Raw genomic sequence first — 20692 nt, forward strand, 5'->3', positions numbered from 1 at the left:
CCGTCCGGTCAGCGCCCTGGGGACCCATCTACTGGCTCGCCTCAGCCCCAGGTGTTACCGACGCTGCCTTCCATTTTGCCATATGGCGACGCGCCGCCGCCTGCTCTCCCGCCGGCGACGCCCGCAGTGGACATGTCGCTGCAACATCCGGGCGCCTCCCTGGGTCACGCGCCGCCGATCGCTTCTCGTGACCAGTTGTCCTCCACATGGAAATCATGCCCGCTCCGGACCATATGTCGTCTTCGCCCGTCGGGTGCCCCGGCCCGATGGAGGTCCACCCTTCAGCCCCTCCTGTCACTCTACGGGCGCATACACCGCATGTTGGCGTGCACCCTCGAACAGGTTTTCAGGCGTTTCCTAGCTCCCCACGGTCCGAATGGCAGGGTGCGGGTGGCACAGCCTCGCCTGTTGTTAGGCTCCCCACCTCGTCGCATACGTCAACAGGGGGTCCTCCCCACGGCGGGCGGAAGCCTTATGCCACAACCGTGCGCCGATTTGCGGGGGAGGAATGTGGTGTCACCGCCAGACACCACACTTGCTAGGTGGTAGCCTTTAAATCGGCCGCGGTCCGTTAGTATACGTCGGACCCGCGTGTCGCCACTATCAGTGATTGCAGACCGAGCGCCGCCACACGGCATGTCTAGAAAGACTTCCTAGCACTCGCCCCAGTTGTACAACCGACTTTGCTAGCGATGGTCCACTGACAAAATACGCTCTCATTTGCCGAGACGATAGTTAGCATAGCCTTCAGCTACGTCAATTGCTACGACCTAGCAAGGCGCTATTACCAGTTACTATTGATACTGAATCATGTACAGTCAAGAGCGACGCTCATCATTAATGGATTAAAGTTAAGTATTCCACCAGCTACGTCCGTTTTTCTAAAGTGTAATTTCCTTGTCCTGTTCCAGACCTCACGCCAGTCTGCGTGAGCTAAGACGCGTGCCTTTCGGCTTCCTTTAGTATACCGGTGTTGGCTCTCCTGCCAACCCACAACAGGATGTTCATTGTCTGAGTTCGCACTACTGTAGCAGCAATTAATGCTGGGTTGGCTGGGTGTTTCTCTTAAGATTTGAGTTGCAAGGAATTGGCTTCACATACCTCTTGGTCATAAACGTCACAAACTAGTTTAAGGACAACTTTACCTTCACAGCATTTTTTGAGTATTCAATTTGACGTATTGTAAATGTTTAGGGTGTTTTGCTTATTATTTTGAGTTCAGTCATAATAAATCAAATTGTTATTTCATTCTGTGAATCGGCAAACCAACCCTTTCAATTCTCACTTCGTTAATGAAACTTTCCTGTATCAAAATTATTTCTATCAAATTAAATTATTTCAGGCGCCAAACTCTTTTCTACTCCACTTGCAGGGTCGATTACAGTCAGTTCGCGTTTCTTCTTAATCCATGTGCAACAGCAAAAGTCAGAGTTAGAAAAGGGGGGGCTTAGAGCATCATTTCCGAATGAAGATTCTAGAAGAATTTAGTGTTAAGCACACTGCTAGCCCCGGCACCTCGCAAACTTTCAACGGGTCCTGCACGGAAGATGGCATTCCGATCTAGGGACAACAACGCCAAAGATGATGACGTCAGGGCACCTATCAAACGGACAGTGTTTTCCGAATAGTCCTACATCCACAGTCACTGTCACATTCAAAGTCCTTGCAGTACGGTACAGACGCCTATAAGGCTCTCTGCGGTGTAGGGCCATGGGAATAGTGGAAGGACAGTCGCAAACTGACGTGGCCCGCTGGCACAATGTGAATCATGTTTTTCGGATGTGGCGACAGTTTGTAGAAATCGAGACTGTATCCTGGATATCAGGGAGCGGCCAATCACGTGTAACACTAGAAAGAGAGGACCGTGAGGGAATGACGGTACCGCTTTAGTACTGCACAGCAACTGACATCTGACCTTGCAGCATCTATTGGACGTGGTATACTGAGGAAAAGAGTTTACAGAAGGCTTCGGAAGAGTAATCTCTATTGTCGGAGTCCTGCTGTATGTTACCTCTGACGTGTCGTAACAGAAGGAGATGTCTAGAGCGGAGCCGTCAAAATGCCACCGGGACGGTCGACAAGTGAGCCAATGTTCTTTTCAAAGGTGAGTCCCGATTTAGCCTGGACAGTGATTCTCGACGAATTCACATCTGGAAGGAACGTGAAAAACGATTTCGGGACCCAAACATTGTGGAAAGAGACTGATGTCGAGGAGGGTTCTAAACAGTGTTGGCAGGTATTTTGCTGACAGATCGAACATCTCTTCACGAAATTGTGCGGTTAAATCGGCAAAGTTTAACTGGTGTCAGGTACCGTGGAGAGATCTTTGGACATGTGAGGTTGTCGCGAGGTGTTATGAGCCCATACTTCATATTGCTGGACGATAATGCTCGACATCACAGAGAAGGGTGATTGATGTTTTCCTGGTAGCGGAAGATATTGCACACATAGCGTGGCCTGCTCGCTCTATCGATTTGAATCCTAAAGAGCACTTCCGGGACGCACTAGGGACACAGGTTTTATTACGTCAGCATCCACCAACCTCTCTCCAAGACTTGCTAGCAGCGCTGCAGGAAGAATGGGCGTTATTGCCTCAATATGAGATCGATGACATCATTCACAGCATGCTCCGTCGTTTGTCAGGCCTGTATTACTTCCAGAGGTGGTCACACCCCATACTGTGCGCAACAACCAGTTGTCGGAATGTATGTCTACATCCGTTAAGCTGGAAAAAACCAAGAATATATTTGTCTACTGTTATGCTTGATGTAGTTTTTTATATTCTGTATTCTTTATATTGTTTCTACTTTACTGTCTCCCGTTTATGCTATTTTGTGGCAAAGTAAACGCATCCTTGCGTAATTTCGGTAAGTTGCTTTACTTTTGGACATCATTGAATTACTTACAGTACAAAAATATAAGCCCATCTGCCAATGTCCGTCCGTTAGAGTATACTGTAAAAAATTGAAGTAAATCGTTCAAGAACTTTCTAAATTTGTGGTAACTACATTTCCGCTTTATACATTACATATATGTGTGTATATGTGCCCAAATATACAGCTTAAGTCTGTCTGAACATTTTTTAGAGTGTTGTGTAGAAATTTGTAGTAAATCGGTTAAGAACTTTTAGAGGTTTTCATTTAAAAAATGTGTAAAATCTTATGGGACTTAACTGCTAAGGTTATCAGTCTCTCAGCTTACACACTACTTAACCTAAATTATCCTAATGATAAACACATACACCCTTTGCCCAAGGGAGGACTCGAACCTCTACCGGGACCAGCCGCACAGAGATTTTCAGTAACAACGTTTCTCCTTTATATATTACATATGTATTTATATTTTGTATACATAACCGTTAAATAATTTTCATTATGAAGAGATGTGACAGCAGAACTGTTAAACTACGCACAATTTTTTTCATTTTCTTTTTGACATCAGAAATGCCATTATCATCCATAACAACGAACACAGTAACGGAAAAAAAATCAGTCGAGTCGTTCTCAAGTGACGATCTTTCACTATTGACTTTAATTTCCGACTTTTCTGACAGATTTTCCATAAAATTTCCAAAGACAAAAATCCACCAAAGCCGATTCATAGCTGAGGATATTCCATTATGCGGCAACTGAAGTTAATTTCTGACTTTTCCGCTGTATTTTCCAAAAATTTTCTTTAGTACGTAACTCAAGTAAAAAGGATATCATTGATGGTGGCAGTAAAAAGAGTAAGAATAATCGCTATTTCGAACAACAGGCGAGTACTCAAATGGGGCACTGCACTTTTCTGTATGCTCTTCAAAGCGTCGATTGCTACTGAATATGTTGATTACTCATCTTGTGTTCAGTAAGTACCCGAAAGGTGAACAACACACGACTGAGGCACGAATTGGACACATATAAGGGTGACACAGGCTAAAGGGAATGTTTGAAATGAGTAGTGGCAGCCGTGGACAGGTGGCAGCACTGCGAGTTCGTAACAGTTAGCGAGTAAACAGTGTGCCATTTCAGTAATCATGGATCAGTGGAACGGACAACAGCATGCGTTAGCCTTAAAAATGTTTTATAAAAACTATGATAGTTTGGTAGCGGCGCAGAGAGAGTTTCGACGTTTTTATAATTTTCGACGTCATGATGCCGTTCCGTCGAAACACGTGGTAAAATATTGGATTAACAACTTAGAAGAGACTGGATCTGCCCTCAAGAAGAAACCAACAGGACGACCAGGACGTGTGCGTTCTCCAGCGAACATTGATGTTGTACGCGAGTCTGTCTAACGGAGCCCACGGCGTTCAACTCGTAAGCAAGCAGCAGTGGTTGGAATGTCTCGGGGGAGTGTTCACAGAATTCTTCACCTTGATTTAAAATTTCATCCGCAAAAAGTACAGATGGTGCAACAACTGAAGGACAGCGATTGCCAGTTACGATTGGGACTCTGTCTACAAATGATAACAAAAATAAACAATGACAATGAATTTCTAAACAAGTCGTGGATGTCAGATGAGGCACATTTTCATCTCACAGGTTATGTAAATAAACAGAACCACCGTTACTGGGCAAACACAAATCCTAGTGACGTCTATGAGCGCCCTATACACGCTAGTAAAGCGACAATATGGTGCGATGTTCTAACAGATCGGATTATCGAACCGTTTCATTTCGCAAATGAACAGGGAAACACAACAACAGTCAGGGAAACACCGTAACCGATCGTTACGTGGAGATGTTACGAACTTTCGTTACACCTGTATTGAACAACCTTCCAAACGTTCAAAAAGCCTGGGTTCAAATAGACGGAGGGACATCACACACTGCACTGCAATCACGGGCATATGTGCGAGAATCAAAAAAATGGCTCTGAGCACTATGGGACTTAACATCTATGGGCGTCAGTCCCCTAGAACTTAGAACAACTTAAACCTAACTAACCTAAGTACAGCACACAACACCCAGCCGCCACGAGGCAGAGAAAATCCCTGACCCCGCCGGGAATCGGACCCGGGAACCCGGGCGTGGGAAGCGAGAACGCTACCGCACGACCACGAGTTGCGGGCGTGCGAGAATCGTTTGGCAACCGTGTGACCTCACAGTTCGGTAACATTCTCTGGCCCCCTAGATCACCAGATTTATTTGTTTGTGATTTTTTTCTTGTGGGGCTACCTCAATAGCCAAGTCTACACGACTCGACCAAGTACCCGGGCTGAGTTAAGACAGAGAATTAGGGATGCAGTTCACATTATCCCAGCTGAGATATTGCAGCGGTCAATGAGAAATATCAGCAGCAGCTTCCACGAATGTATTCGTAAAGGAGGACGCCATCTAAAGGACATAATTTTTTAAAAAAAATGATAAATGCCATTAATGTTTCGTAAATGTCAATGTTGTAAGGTTTCAATGACTATGAATGCAATTTCTTTCCTTCATCACTTCCAGTTTTATTGGATTGCGAAAATGTTCCCATTTTTCTGTGTCACCCTGTATTATGTAATAAGATAAACCTCCTTGAGCGCGGGAAGAGATGATATTTTATTAATGATGACTGGTTTTCGTGAACTGTTGCTTGACCAGTTGACTACCGAAACTTAGTCTCTCTACGTGATCGAGATAAATTATTTTATTACAGTTGAATGTAGATTGCTGTTTTCGTATAAGTATTATCAGAAATTGTTAACAGAAGCTAGGATTTAAAACAAATACCTAATCCTTAATGATAACCAGTACGCCGTTGTATATTGACACTGGGTTCTAACGAAAGCATCGAAGGCCAGGATTTGTTTGGGCAAACAACACTCATCAATTACTACAACGAAATTATTGATAATATCAGGAGACAGAAAACTGGCGTTCTAGGGATCGGAGCATGGACGTCAGATCCCTTCACCGAGCAGGTAGGTTAGAAAATTTAAAAAGGGAAATGGATAGGTTAAAGTTAGATATAGTCGGAATTAGTGAAGTTCGCTGGCAGGAGGAAAAAACTTACGGTCAGGCGAATACAGGGTTATAAATACAAAATCAAATAGGGGTAATGCAGGAGTAGCTTTACTAATGATTAGGAAAATAGGAGTGCGGGTAAGCTACTACAAACAGCGTAGTGAACGCATTATTGTGGCCAAGATAGGCACGAAGCCCACGCCTACTACAGTAGTACAAGTTTATATGCCAACTAGCTCAGCAGATGAAGAAAATGAAGAAATGTATGATGAAATAAAAGAGATTATTCAGATAGTGAAGGGAGACGAAAATTTAATAGTCATGGGTGACTGGAATTCGGTAGTAGGAAAAGGGAGAGAAGGAAACGTAGTAGGTAAATATGGATTGGGGCTAAGACATGAAAGAGGAAGCCGCCTGGTAGAATTTTGCACAGAGCATAACTTAATCATAGCTAACACTTGGTTCAAGAATCATAAAAGAAGGTTGTATACATGGAAAAAGCCTGGAGATACTGACAGGTTTCAGATAAATTATATAATGGTAAGACAGAGATTTAGGAGCCAGGTTTTAAATTGTAAGACATTTCCAGGGGCAAATGTGGACTCTGACCACAATCTATTGGTTATGAACTGTAGATTAAAACTGAAAAAACTGCAAAAAGGTGGGAATTTAAGAAGCTGGGACCTGGATAAACTGACTAAACCAGAGGTTCTACAGAATTTCAGGGAGAGCATAAAGGAACAATTGACAGGAATGGGGGAAAGAATTACAGTAGAAGACGAATGGGTAGCTTTGAGAGATGAAGTAGTGAAGGCAGTAGAGGATCAAGTAGGTAAAAAGACGAGGGATAGTAGAAATCCTTGGTTAACTGAAGAAATATTGAATTTAATTGATGAAAGGAGAAAATATAAAAATGCAGTAAATGAAGCAGGCAAAATGGAGTATAAACGTCTCAAAAATGAGATCGACAGGAAGTGCAAAATGGCTAAGCAGGGATGGCTAGAGGACAAATGTAAGGATGTAGAGGCTTATCTCACTTGAGGTAAGATAGATACAGCCTACAGGAAAATTAAAGAGCTCAGGTGGAGACCCAGTTCTAAGGAAAGAAGGGAAAGCAGAGAGGTGGAAGGAGTACATAGAGGGTCTATACAAGGGTGGCGTACTGGAGGACAATATTATGGAAATGGAAGAGGATGTAGATGAAGATGAAATGGGAGATACGATACTGCGTGAAGAGTTTGACAGAGCACTGAAAGACCTTAGTCGAAACAAGGCCCCGGGAGTAGACAACATTCCATTAGAACTACTGACAGCCTTAGAAGAGCCAGCCCCGACAGTACTCTACCATCTTGTGAGCAAGATGTATGAGACAGGCGAAATACCCTCAGACTTCAAGAAGAATATAATAATTACAATTTCAAAGAAATCAGGTGTTGGCAGACGTGAAAATTACCGAACAATCTATTTAATTAGTCACGTATGCCAAATACAAACGTGAATTCTTTACAGACGAATGGAAAAACTGGTAGAAGCCGACCACGGGGAAGATCAGTATGGATTCTGTAGAAATATTGGAACACGAGAGGCAATACTGACCCTACGACTTATCTTAGAAGCTAGATTAAGGAAAGGCAAACCTACGTTTCTAGCATTTGTAGACATAGAGAAAGCTTTTGACAATGTTGACAGGAATACTCTCTTTCAAATTCTGAAGGTGGCAGGGGTAAAATACAGGGAGCAAAAGGCTATTTACAATTTGTACAGAAACCAGATGGTAGTTATAAGAGTCGAGGGACATGAAAGGGAAGCAGTGGTTGGGAAGAGAGTGAGACAGGGTTGTAGCCCTCCCCAATGTCATTTAATCTGGATATTGAGCAAGCAGTGAAGGAAACAAAAGAAAAATTCGAAGAAATAAAAGCTTTGAGGTTTGCCGATGACATTGTAATTCTGTCACAGACAGCAAAGGACTTGGAAGAGCAGTTGAACGGAATGGACAGTGTCTTGAAAGGAGGATATAAGATGAACATCAACAAAAGCAAAACGAGGATAATGGAATGTAGTCGAATTACGTCGAGTGATGCTGAGGGAATTTGATTAGGAAATGAGACACTTAAATTAGTAAAGGAGTTTCGCTATATGGGGAGCAAAATAACTGATCATGGTCGAAGTAGAGAGGATATAAAATGTAGACTGGCAATGGCAAGGAAAGCGTTTCTGAAGAAGAGAAATTTGTTGACATCGAGTATAGATTTAAGTGTCAGGAAGTCGTTTCTGAAAGTATTTGTATGGAACGTAGCCATGTATGGAAGTGAAACGTGGACCATAACTGGTTTGGGCAAGAATAGAAGCTTTCAAAATGTGGTGCTACAGAAGAATGCTGAAAATTAGATGGGTAGATCATATAGTTAATGAGGAGGTATTGAATAGGATTGGGGATAAAATAACTTTGTTTCACAACTTGGCTAGAAGAAGGTATTTGTTGGAAGGACATGTTCTGAGGCATCAAGGGATCACCAATTTAGTATTGGAGGGAATCGTGGAGGGTAAAAATCGTAGAGGGTGACCAAGAGATGAATACGCTAAGCAGATTCAGAAGGATGTAGGCTGCAGTAGGGACTGGGGGATGAAGAAGCTTGCACAGGATAGAGTAGCATGGAGACCTGTATCAAACCGGTCTCAGGACTGAAGACCACAACAACAACAACATCTTTAGGAATACCATAGGATATGGATCTTACAACTGCTAGAAAGAGACATTCCGTCACTCTCTCACTCTCCCTCCCTTTCTTTCTCTCTCTCACTCACTCTCTCTTGCTCTGCATGCTGTGTGTGTGTGTGTGTGTGTGTGTGTATGAGAGAGAGAGAGAGAGAGAGAGAGAGAGGGGGAGTGTGTGTGTGTGTGTGTGTGTGTGTGTGTGTGTGTGTGTGTCTGGGTGTGTGGATGTATGTGTGTGGGTGTGAGTCTGTGTGTGTGTGTGTGTGTGTGTGTGTGTGTGTGTGTTTGTGTGTGTATGCGTTGCGCGTGCGTGGTTGTGTTTATACGTGTATGTTCCTGTGTGTGGTTTAGGGGGATGGGCGAGGGAGAGGAATGCGCCTTTAGCCTGAAAGAGCGACACAGGAAGGGATAAAACTGAAATGCTTTCAAAGAAAAGAACAGTTGAGACAAGCCGTGGCAGTTTCCACGTGTGGAATTACTGCGCTCGAGACAGAGCGCTATGTGATGACACTGCAAACACTTCTCCGAAAGGGCTTACGTGAAAAGAGAAACCTAGATTGCTGTTCGCAACTTTGCATCAGTCCAACACTTCTTTGTACTGTATGTGTACACGAGCATGTGTGAGTGTGTGTGTGTATGTGTGTGTGTGTGTGTGTATGTGTGTGTGTGTGTGTGTTCGTGATTCCGACTAGGTAGGCGTTATTTACTCTTTACGTATCTCTCCCCTCCGCGCCGCTCAGTCTTCCGTCTTAAAGGGGCCCGCGGTGACGCATTTAAAAAAGGGTCTCGAGTGCTCGCTCCCCGGAAACACCGCACACAAAGGCGTTAGCTGGCCGCTGGCGTACGTGTAGCCACTCCAATTACGGCTGCTGCCGGCGAGACGCGGAGCTCGGCTGGGCTTTCCTCGGTCCGGCCCGGCGCAGAGAGGTCCTTCACTTAAATAGCTTCATCAGTGAAAGAGAGCCGACCGCGGCCGCCCGCTGCCGTGGTGTGTCAGGAGGGGGGGGGGGGGGGGGGGGGGACGGGATGCGATGTCGGCGCGCAGCGCTGGCGGCAAAGGCCCCCCCTGTCCAGGGGCCCGAGGTCGGCTCGGGCGCGTAGCCTCGTCTTGGGCGCAGGACAGGCTTTCAGCGGGCTTATTCGGCAGACAGCCACTGTCAAACCCAGCGGCGCGCGAGGCGACAAATCCGCTATCAGCGGTGGCGTGTAACCCGGCCGCCTCGCGCTTGCTCCGCTGGTTTTCTTTTCTTTTTTTTTTTTTACTTTGCGGTTCAGCAAACCCTTTATGGAAGCGGCGGCGTCGCGTATAGAGACAGTTCTCGCTCCGCTGTTCCGTCGGGCGGAGATATCTTTGTCTGCGTTAAAGAACGGGCCGCTTCTCTTGCCGCTGTTGTGTTGCCTCGGTTTAACAGCGATGGAGACGCCCGGAGAGGCCGACGAGGATCAGCTTATCGGAAAGGACTTTACTGGTCGCGGCAGACGGCTGTCTATCCGTGATTTCTGAAAAGAAAAAGTAAAAAGCACATTGAGCTTCCACACTTCATGCAGCTTGATATGGTCGTGGGTCCCTTGACGACTCTTACGTCTGTCCTACGAAAATCCCACCTTTTTTTTTAAAAAAAATAGTTGAGTTTCGTATTCAGTTCCATTTACCAGTATCTGCCCACACGCTTATAGCGAACAGCTTATACAATATATTCCGTAAAGGTCTTTCATTGGAGGAACACAGAGGTGATTAAACGAAGACTGAACGTGTGCTGTAGGTTGAAGTCTGTTGATGCCATACACGGAGTTACCTTGGTGTTGTTTATGGACGATTTTACGTTCTTTTTTGGTAAAATTCTTCGCTAGTTACCATATATCGGCTTCATACGAGTTGTAAGCATATAAGCTAGTATCATCTCTGAGATCGATAGCTATGTCAGCGCGTCTTGCTTCGCCTTTGTTTGTGGCGTGGTTATTGGTAACGGTTGGAGACGAGTGAGCGAAATTTTAGTTGATGGTTGGCTAACTCGACGTACTGGGGAAGAACTTTAATTTTGTGATAAATGTATACTCTGTAACGGTAAGGATGATTCGCCAAATGGGTAAAGCCAAATCGAATCGGGCAGACGCGTGAATGTAACCACTGGATTCATTATTGTGCCCATAAACGACGATCTGCTTCACTGCAGGGACTGGAGGTGACTGCAAATGAATTTATGATCAAGCTAACATTGTAGTAAAGCTCAGTCACACCCGTGTTACCCAGTCGGTAGTGTAGCACCCTCTTATCCTCGTGTAGGTGTCTGTTTACTCTTCCAACATTCCAGCTTCGTTGATGAGCAGTCCTACGAAGGAAGATGCAAACGTGGATTGGAAAGTGCAGCAGAGTGGCAATAGGTACAAAAAAAATGGTTCAAATGGCTCTGAGCACTATGGGACTTAACAGCTGTGGTCATCAGTCCCCTAGAACTTAGAACTACTTAAACCTAACTAACCTAAGGACATCACACACATCCATGCCCGAGGCAGGATTCGAACCTGCGTCGGCAGCAGTCGCGCGGTTCCGGACTGCGTGCCTAGAACGCAATAGGTACAGATTGGACTTCCAAATTAAAGTTACACATTATTACGCCAGGTCAAGTTACTTTAAGTGAAAGCTGTCGTACACTTCAAAGTTACAAAGATCCATGACTGTGTTTTTCAAAAATGTCACACAGCTGTCTCTGTAAACAAAGGTCGGAGCGTTCTACCAGTCATTCATGGATAGAACTCTGATCCTAGCCCACAGAACCACTCGACAAACGCTGTCAGAATGTCCCTATCGTTCGAAAATCTCTTTCTCCGGATGTTCTTTCACCTTACCTTGGTCAAATTGTTGAACCGTGTCGTTACGGGTGGACGCGACATTGCATCGGTCCGCATTCCACGCTTATTTCACGGAGAATCTTGGATCTACGGTAAACTGAGAGGTGCCACCCACAAGGATCATACCTTAGCGCGTGGCTCAACTTCTTAGTTGCTATAACGCTCTTGGTACCCGCACAGCAGCATAATTCCGCATCGAAACAACATGGAACATGTCCACTCTACTCACACTGCGCGAATCTCGTTGTGCAATGGTCTTAGCGTGGGACGTCAAGTGTAGCCTACTTTCTGAAGTTCTTGTGTAAATACAAAACTTTTAAAACACGATTAAGCACCGAAATGACGTACGCAACTAGCAAACGAATGGCTTGCTCCCATTCAACCCCTTATCAGGCAATTAAGATGTGGGGCCATCAATGTTATCCACAGAAAATGGTTTCTCGATCCAGAATACATGGCTCCTCATTACTTGCCAGTCCTGTAGACAAGGTCTGATGCTACTGACCTGTCACCTTAGGAACATAATCTTCCAACCTTCGTCTTTCCGTATCAGTCGGTTAGTGGCTAAGATGAAAGGAATTTGTTGCAAACCTTATCAATTTAGTGATAAATAAAGATCGTCATTACTTGAAAGATCTATGATTCTTTCTAATAAGTAATACACCTCAAATCCCGCGTGTGCTATAACCATGTCAAACATATTTCTAGATCGGATCATGTCACGCTAACTAGTGGATAGTAAATGGGAGGCCATTAATACATTTTTTGTGGGACAAATAACAAAACTGCTAATCCTTTCCCGTTTATTCTCAAGTGAGAGCCTCTCTGCCATTCTACCATATCTCATGATAGTTGGCTGAAAACAACTTCTAATCCATAACTGGATGCAACTCCAGTACTTCATTCTGCTGCATGGAGTAGGAAGCGTAAAAGAAAAAGAAAATAATGTTTAATTGCTTTTTATGTACAGTTGTATCTAGTAATATAGTCATGCTCAGGGAACGATTGCATGTGTAATGGTGTATTGTTTTACGAGCGTTCTCGTATGTGCTTTCAGAGAGACTTGCCTATCGAAAACAAGTCCTCGGGTTTTTTAAATAAAATTTCTACCATTTGACTGGAGGTTTATTATTATTCTTTAATTTTACGCTACTGCGATTTGGACTTTATAGCTGTATCAAATGCAGTACTAATGGCTATAAAGCAGGAATCACGATAGTGCGAAACAAATGAACGATAATAAACTTGCAGTAAAAATGGAGGGAGTTTTATTCAAAACGTAGTAAACAGCGTTTACGGTTGATTGGTTATTACTGTTTCCACGTCCTTGACATGAAACGGCTATAGCTTGCAACGTGAAGAATAGCCCTCTTCCCTCTTATAAGCTTCCCGTATTGCCTTTCATGTCATTCAGTCATACTTTCAAACGGGGTACATGAAAGGAGCCTCCACGAACATGGCATTGATTTCCGACCAAGATAAGACTTGCAATCGGGCGTACCCTGGGCGTCAGGTTTCTCTGGTGGCTAATCCTTTCACATCAGAAACATCATCTTGGTCCTTTTCAGGACCACAGTTGACCATCATATCGATGAATATAGAAGGTATATCATCACCAAAAGAAGAACTGTTACAAGAGCTGTGCAGACAAACCAAATGCGATGTACTCTGCATACAGGAGACCCACAGAAGCTCTGAAATGCGCAGACCAAAAATAAACGGAATGCGACTGGCTACGGAAAGACCCCACCCCAAAAAACGGAAGTGCTATATTTGTCCAACCAGATACACAGATAATATCATCAGCTTTTACTGAAGCAAATGATATTGAAATCTTAACTTTGGAAATCAAAGGCTGTACAATCACATGCGCATACAAACCACCGGACGTTGATCTCAAAATCAATCTACCTGATAACTTTTATAGTCAACACACACAAATAGTGACTGGTGACTTCAACTGTCACAGCACCACGTGGGGCTATGAGCATGATGATGAGAATGATACAGCATTACAAGAATGGGCGGATGTCAATCATCTGAGCCTTATACATGACCCTAAGCAACCTCCATCTTTCAACAGTGGTAGATGGAAACGCGGATACAACCCTGATCTGATAATTTGCAGCGCGAACATCTCACAACAGTGCATAAAAACTGTCTGCAACCCTACTCCAAATACACAGCACAGACCGATCATGTGCGAAATTCACGCAGCAGTTAGACCACAGACAGTTTCGTTCAGAAGGAGATTTAACTTCTGGAAAGCCAACTGGCCGAAGTTTACAGAAACGCTGGACGCTGCAGTTATCAATATTGAACCTTCACCTGACTCGTATGACGGCTGTAAAGAGGTGCTCCAGAATTGCAATTCCTCGGGGTTGTCGAACATCATACATTTCTGGTCTAACTTCAGAACTCAGTGCTGTAACAGTTCTATCACTAAATGTAACTGGGTTTTCTCTTTTGATGCTAGTCAGTTGTCAGGATGAGCATTACTGCAAAGGGTTTTTGATTCTAAAGCGTTATGTCAGGATGAAAATACTAAATAAATTAATTTTTCTCTCTTAACAACATGTGGGCAGGGTGGGGTCTTCCTTGGCTCGGGTATGAGGTAGAATGAAACAGCATTTTTACGTAAGATAACTTTTATTGCAAGTTTCGTACAACTGTTTCCTTACTCGATGTTCTGGCTCGGAGAATGGCAGCTGTGTCGTTTGCGAAGCCTTCTGCTGCGGCAGCGGCGGCGTCTGATTACGCGTGGCAGTGTGTATTTCGTGTCGCTGTCTAGCCCAATTGACTGGAGACGCGCAGCGCGAGGTGGCCCGTTTAACTATTGCGAGCAAAGTTGTGCATCGGATGGTGATACCTTGGATGTGGCGTCCCAGTGTTTCTCTTCTCTAAGCGGCCGCGTGTGTTGTGCGTCGGCCAGCGGAGCGGCGCGGCGGGGGAAAGCCAGTGTCCCGGACTCCAACAACGGACTCCCGCTTGCCAGTTTTCGTCTGTCAGATCTTCATCCCAGCTCACAGGTGAATGCCGATGTGAGGCCGTCTCCTTCCCGTCCTCACGAGTCACCCGGGTACGTAAAAATCAGACTTCAAATACCTTTTAACTTCTGTCTTCTGGCGCCGAGGCTGCTGCTTGCTATTCCATTACAGCGGCGGACTTGGTGCGTCTGTGTATGATGTATTCTCTTCTTGCATGACGGTCTTCAGCACCGAAACTGACTGAAAACTACTGCTACTCTCTTCTCTATGCTTTCGTCTCTCGGGCCCACTGCGTCTCGCGTATTTATTCACTTCAGTTTACTGGAGGTGAACGACTTCACGGTCATTGCCTCTTCTGTCACGCTGAAAAGCTTCTCGAAGAATCTTCTTAACGTCGGTCATTGGCTCTTGGAATGTAGGCGAGGGCCTTTGCTCACATGTGACAACTGAGAAACACGTGTGCCGGTCGGGCGATGCCCTGACGGCTGAATCGACAGCGGCCACTTATGTGGGCAGGCCGATGGCTTCTTCTGTCACGTGAAAAGCTTCTCGAAGACTCTTCTTGACGTGAGCCAGTCGGGCGATTCCCTGACGGCTGAATCGACAGATTCTCCTGAACGTGCTATGCTGACTTGCAAGCGCCGGCCGTTCCCACTGCTGCTTTGTCCTTTGTTTGCCAGTGTGTAATTCTTCTAAACTAAACTAAGTTTTTCATTTATTTTCTAATTTCTCTAATTTATTTACTTATCTTAAGTACCACTCAACAGTGCTCAATTTACAGAGTATAAGGTACTATTCGAAGAAGATCCAATCCGCGAGACAACGCTATCGGCTGGGATTAAACTTATTGCATCTCTGAAGGAATCCAAAAGGAATTCTTGGGTTAAAACTATGGAAGAACTTGATCTCATCAGAAACAGTCATAAAGCGTGGAGATTATTGAGATGCCTCTATAATGAACCAACTAGATCTACAGCACACTGCAGACCAGATAGCACACCAACGGCTCATGAATGGTAAAGGAAGCCATAGAATCAAAGTTACGGAAGTACAGCAAGAGGCCCAAGAACAAACGAGGGATCTGACTCTCTCATTGAGATATCTGAATTAAACAAGGCTATTAAGGAGAGCAAAACCGGTAAAGCATCCGGTCTAGATGACATCCGTATGGAGCAAATCAAGAATTTCGGCCCAGAAACAAGAAAGTGGATCCTGCAGCTTTTCAACAACTGCATGAACCAGTGCCAAATACCAAAGATCTGGCGAATGAGCAGGGTGATAGCGCTTCTGAAACCTGGAAAGGAAGCAAATCATCCCAAGAATTTCAGACCAGTTAGCCTTTTGAGTCACCTTTATAAACTGTTCGAACGTATGATTCTGAATAGAATCCTACCAGTAATAGACCCTCTTCTCATAACCGAACAAGCAGGATTTCGACCAAACAGAAGCTGCACAGGGCAACTTCTGAATCTCACTCGGTTTATAGAGGATGGTTTTGAAACCCCGTCAAGCAACGGGCATGATCTTCGTGGATCTCACAGCAGTGTATGATACTGTCCATCATCGGTTACTCCATGCAAAACTCCTCCAAAACCGCAGGTTTTTTGTTGAATTTCAAGGACAACGCAGTCGCTGGAGAGCGCAGAAAAATGGTCTACCTCAGGGAAGTGTCTTGGCTCCACTTCTCTTCAACATCTATACCAACGACCAGCCATTGACCCCAGGCACAAGAAGATTGTTATATGCGGATGACCTAGCCCTTGCTAAGCAGAGCTCATGCTTTGAAAGAGTGGAAAGAAACCTGACAACAGCACTTAGAACACAGTCAAGCTACAATCGGAACCAACTCAGACCAAACCCTTCGAAGACACAAGTGTGTGCCTTTCATTTAAGGAACAGGGAAGCTAATCGTGAGCTATATATTGCATGGTCAGGCATCCAACTCCAGCATCATCACGCACCTAAGTACTTGGGAGTCACTCTCGATAGAACTCTGACATTCAGAACTCATTGCAAGAACACCAAAATGAAAATCTCCGGTCGAAACAACCTAATTCGAAAAACTAGCGGGGACACAGTGGGGATCACATCCACATACTATTCGCTGTTCTCCAATGGCACTGTGTTTTTCTACTGCTGAATATGCTTCTCCAGTCTGGTACAGGTCATCTCATGCTAGACAAGTAGACATTGCTCTCAACGAAACCTGCAGGTTGATCACAGGTTGCTTAAGACCTACCCCAACTGAAAAGCTCTACTGCCTGGCTGGAATAGCGCCACCATGGATACGCAGAACAGTGGCTGCCAACAAGGAGAGACTGAAAGTGGAACAGGACAGTGCCCATCCACTGCACCGACATAATCCACCACAGCAACGGTTTAGATCGCGAAAGAGCTTCCTGAGAACATCCGAGAAGCTCACCATTTCACCAGAGAAGGCAAGGCTGGAGTTATGGAAGAAATCGACGCCTCACCCGCAGACGCCAGAAGCTGAAGAACTACCACCTGGACACAACGGTAGCTGGCTGGTGTGGAAATCATTAAACAGATTACGACCAGGAGTTGGACGATCCAGAGACAACCTGATGAGATGGGGCTTCATAACAGAAGATACGTCCTGTGATTGTGGACAAGAACAAACCACAAGCTACATGCTCTAGTGCCTTTTGTGCCCTACATCCTGCACGAAGACTGATCTCCTGCAAGCCACTCCCAGCGCCTTGGAGGTTGAAAAGTACTGGGCACATGTAATATAAATACAATTTGTGTATATATATGTACATATTTATTTATGTGTATGGCTACTGCTAATTTGTATGTTTCTGATTCGAGAATAACAAATACTTTCAAACGGTACCAGTTCTGCGAACATTGTTCTCCATTGACTGCAGTAGTAGAACGGTTGTGGATGCGTTAGGAAATGAGTTTTTCCAGAGCACAGTCGATAAATTATGCCCCTACTCACTTTACGGTTCTAGGTGGATGAGAAGTTGTGATAAGTGAATATGAAACCATTCACATACATCGATTGTATAAAAATGGTCATCATCCTCTGACGGCTAAGTTTTCTGCAAAGGACGCCACCAGTACCGGAAGCAAACGCGCCAGAAGTGAGACACATGGCGAGATCCGTGTGCCGGCACAGCCTGATAACTGAGCAGCGTCACAGTGGCAGCAGTGGACATCTCATGTGTCTGGGTTACCATAACATCAAGCGTGACGTATATATTAGTCCGACTTGTAATTATTCGCTTCATTTTGTGTTTCCTTCTTCTTTCTTGGACTCTTGCTGTTCTCGTATTAAACTATATCTGGTTACGGATAGTCACTGTCTTCAACTGTTTATATCACGCTTTTATAGGTCAATATCTTGTCTGGACACCTGTTCGATACAAATTTTGCAATTGATTTTAAATTAATTTCTAGTTGGACTTGATTTTTTTTCTTGTCAGTCTAGTTGTAGACGTGGAGGTAGGGGAGGAAAGGTTAATAATAGCTGACGTCTCAGGTGCCCTGAAGGCCCAGCGTGTTGTATGGTTAGTACCGGAATGCGTTACGGCGGTGTGCGAGCGGAGGGACATAGCTCGTTAGAAAAGTGTAGGAAGTCGAGATTGGTACTTCTTCCTCGTCTGCCTGTTCGTATATCTGTCTGATTTTTCAGTACCGCTCTTTCAACCGATTTTAAACTAACATCTCGACGAGCTAGACATGAACTTTAGCTCATAACTCGATGAAAATGCAATGTCAATGCACTTTCTTTTCTGATGTGTGGTGAAAGGTACTCTATATACCACTGCCATTTGCGCCTTTACCTGTTCGAGCTGCAAATGGTTCCATGTGACCTGGAATCACTCTAATACTTACCTTCACAGTCTTTTCACGAGATATTCATAGGAGGAAGCAATAAACTGGGTGAATTATGTGAAGAAAAACTGGAATGAACACGAAACTTTTAATAACTGTGGAAATACTTGTAAGGTTTAAAACGAAAAACATTTGGCATGTGCAATCCATACTGCATACATGAATTGTTCACCTCGTAAATGTTACACTACTTACTAATTAATGTATGAGTAGTTCACCTTCTTACTATTATCTGTTATAGTTGTAAAATTGTGCCTAATGTAATTTGTTCTGAGTGATGTGTACACACATCAGTATGTCTTCTTATTTATTTAATAAAAAATTTACAAAATAATTTCTCATATTAATATAAAATGACTCTTGCCACATCCTTCTGTATTATGGTGCAAAGGATCCTTGGTAACTGCAAATGACTCCCACTTTCCTTGTTTCAAGTCTAACAAGTATATTCATACCTGTTAAAAATTCACACTCACAAATTTTCTAGGTTACCTATATGGGGTTAGGAATCTCTATGACGCTAGAAGAAATTCTTTTATAACTTTTAGCCCGATTTAAAAATGCGGTAGTTTAAAAACACATTTTAATTAATAATTTTTGTCTTATAATGCTGACAGGAAACTGGACATTGTCTGATCGAGTTCGTAAGAGATCATCTGTATCTGAATCGTGGAAATGTCATTCATAGACGCTACAATCCAATGGTGGAGGCGATAACGAATATACTCCTCATGGCGTTAGATTTTGAGCTTCTGCAGGTGCGTCAACAGTGATTACAACGACGGCAGAAACAGTGCCACGGTGGCAATGTGCCTTCAGAGCAGCAAGCCACGTTTGTAAGTAGGCTGTTTAAGTGTTTATATTGGTAACGCCACGTAGCGCTCTGTATGTGCTGTGTGCAATCTGTGGCTGGTTTGCATTGTTGTTGGAATATCTGCCATTGTAGTGTTGGGCAGCTAGATGTTAACAGCGCGTAGCGTTGCGCAGTTGGAGGTGAGCCGCCAGCAGTGGTGGATGTGGGGAGAGAGATGGCGGAGTTTTGAAATTTGTAAGACTGGATGTCATGAACTGCTATATATATTATGACTATTAAGGTAAATACATTGTTTGTTCTCTATTAAAATCTTTCATTTGCTATCTATGCCTATCAGTAGTTACTGCCTTCTTTAGTTTGAATCTTTTATTTAGCTGGCAGTAGTGGCACTCGCTGTATTGCAGTAGTTCGAGTAACGAAGATTTTTGTGAGGTAAGTGATTTGTGAAAGGTATAGGTTAATGTTAGTCAGGACCATTCTTTTGTAGGGATTATTGAAAGTCAGATTGCGTTGCGCTAAAAAAAATATTGTGTGTCAGTTTAAGCACAGTCATGTATAATTGTTCAAAGGGGACGTTCCACGTTGCACCTCCAGCATTTCCAACATCAACTGCAACGACAGTCGAGAGGGAGTCAAGTAATGTTAGTTCACTTCGTATTATATTCTTAGGTGTTATCTCTTATGTACCAAAGTGTTGTGGTCGAAGGTTACTGTTTCATGTACCCTGCGATAGCAAAGGAAACTAGTATTACATCTTTACTTTGTAACGGGTCTGATAGTGAGTCGCAAAACATTCACTAGCCGACGGCGAGGCCAAAGAGAAGATGCCGCTGGACTGGACCGCATCGCCGGTATTTAATTATTTTACGTTGTTAAAAAACGTACAGTTGCTGTACTTCAACAGTGTCGTAAGTCATAACATCGAAATAAGGCATTCTATGTCCATTGGCCAATATTGAAGATTTTTGCCTTTGACTATGACAGAAAGTTAGTTATCTATTGTTTGTTTGTGTTTGTGTGTGTGTGTGATGTGTGAGTGAATGTGTGTGTGATTTATTGTGTAAAATACTTTTCTTGTATATCTTATCTTTAATTTGTGTGCTCGTAAACTTTCAAACTGTGTTAGAGAAAGCACTCTGAAGATATTAATGAAAGTTTCTGAAGAATTATAACAAGAGAATGGCAGTAAAAAAGAAAAAAAAAGAGACTGAGACAACTACTTCTCAGTCTAGTAGCTCTCCAATTGGCTTCAGAGGAGCTGATTGCACTTCACTTGGCAACAGCGCTCTGGACGATAACCCATCCAAGTGCTAGACAAACCCTACAGCGTTTAACTTGGTGATCTGACTTGGACTGATGTTGCCACTGTGGTAAGGTAGTTGGTTCAAATGGCTCTAAGCACTATGGGACTTAACATGTGAGGTCATTAGTCCCCTAGACTTAGAAGTACTTAAACCTAACTAACCTAAGAACATCACATACATCCATGCCCGAGGCGGGATTCGAACCGTAGCAGTAGCGCGGTTCCGGA

This window comes from Schistocerca americana, chromosome 5 (assembly GCF_021461395.2).
Source record: "Schistocerca americana isolate TAMUIC-IGC-003095 chromosome 5, iqSchAmer2.1, whole genome shotgun sequence".
NCBI lineage: Eukaryota > Metazoa > Arthropoda > Insecta > Orthoptera > Acrididae > Schistocerca > Schistocerca americana.